Source organism: Magnolia sinica, chromosome 7 (genome assembly GCF_029962835.1).
Source record: "Magnolia sinica isolate HGM2019 chromosome 7, MsV1, whole genome shotgun sequence".
Lineage (NCBI taxonomy): Eukaryota > Viridiplantae > Streptophyta > Magnoliopsida > Magnoliales > Magnoliaceae > Magnolia > Magnolia sinica.
Genome location: NC_080579.1, coordinates 37,177,594 through 37,179,677, shown reverse-complemented (window position 1 = coordinate 37,179,677; position 2,084 = coordinate 37,177,594).

Genomic DNA, 2,084 nt, shown 5'->3' with positions numbered 1-2,084 from the left:
AGATGTGTTGCCAATGATGGAACAACTACTAGCTATTGGAACCATTAAGTTACCTTCGTCGAGATATCCAAAAGAGGTTGAAATGACTAAAGAGAAGAATTACTGTCATTACCATCATTGTCCAAGGCATCATACAGAAGATTGCTTCACATTAAAAAATATATTACAGAGGATGATAAAACAAGGAGAAATAGTTCTCAAGAAAGATGATGAGTGACATAAGGGGCAACTATAAATATGACATCTGTGAGTGAATCATCGAAGTCTTCTGTTAGAGAAATCAGTCTGAATAACCTAACTTCTGCTTATCACCAAGAAGATGAACCAGTAAAAGAATCCATTAGCTAAAGGAGAATTTTGGGGGCATGCACATTTGAAGAAGATGATATGCCTCGTATGATGAACCGAATGATAATAGCAGATAAAATCAAGCTGTCTTGGCCTGAATGCCCGAATGAAATGAAGCAGATGAGAGAAAGTGAATATTCTTATTACCATCATTTTCTCAATTTTATGATGGCTTATGATCCCAATTGTGATGATCATCACAATCAGGATATGAAGCGTAATATAAAGCATATTCATTGTGGGGACGAATCTGCATCAATACGCTTGTCAATACTCAGTTTATCAAAAGTACATCAATTCACAAGATGGCTGTAATTTCGGTTTCGAAAAATGTCAGATAATACTTCCAAACCGAAAGGGGGCAAGACAGACGAATAATAGAGAAGCTTTAGAAGTTAAAACTTTGTATTTCTCCCTGTACATGAATAAAAATGTAGGCTTTCAAGCATATCAAGTTCAAGTGAATTATTGCCAAGGGCTAATAATTATCACCAAATGAAAAACATCAATGATTATCGCTAAATGAAAAGCGCCAATGATTATCGCCATATGAAAAGTGCCAGTGATTATCGTCAAATGAAAAGTGCCAGTGATTATCGTCAAATCGTCAAAAGCCATCATTATCATCACCATATTACTGACACAAAGGCCATTTTATTATCTAAATTTATCGAAATTAATAGCACCGCCAAGTTGATACACTATTCTAACTATAACATTTTGTTTCATATCATCAGCAGGGGCGATATATCAATTTTAATTTATTTTCTTTAGCAGGGCTTATAAAGCCAGCTGCATATAAATATCAACGGTAATGGAGATTTATCATCTACAATAGTGGAATAAGCTTATAAAGCCAACTACATATAAGTCCTATGACAACGATGGTGATCCATCATGTACAGTAGCAGAGCGAGCCTATAAAGCCAACTATGCATAAGACTTATCATCATTGGTGATGGCGATACAGTGAGATTATACGGGTAGTAGTGATAAGCCCGTGGCCCTAAAAAGCCCGTAAAGAGCATCACGTGCACCCATGCGAGCAGTTGATAAAGCAATCACATAAGACCTCTGCTGTTTGTACAGTTTCCAACATCGTCATGAGGGCTGGTGAGAAAATGCCCTCTCATGAATGGCTCCGACCTTACAGATGAAGAAAAAGTGAGTCTTTGAAGCAAGATGGCTCCCCAGATCCTTGGCTTGATTTCAGTAGTAACTCATGAGGATAGGTCTCTAAAGCAAGATGACTCCTCATTGATGGACTGACGGCCTTAGATTTAGTACCCGAAGGTAGCCTTGCGTGCCCCATGAACTCTAGAGAGTTACTGTGGCCAACCCTGTGCATAAAATCCATCAAGTTCACTGCCTCGGTAGCTTCATTGGGCCCCTCTGATGGATCACAGTTTGTGAACTCCTCGGCCGTGATAAGTCCAACGAACTCATAAGAGCTATAGAGACCATTTTTGTAAGACCCAACTCCAACTACTTATGAGTTTAAAAACTGTGATCACTCCAACTACTCATGAGCTTAAACTATGTGTGAAACTAACTGTAACTGAAATTTAGCACTGCCCATATAAAATAATACCATGTAGGCGACGTCATGCTAATAATAGAGAAAATAATACTATGCAAAAGTATGATTGTAAGAACTGATCATTTCTCATATATTCACAACATTTTTGAATTACCAAAATTCATTCATGACATTAAAGAACAAGTGCGAAAGTCAT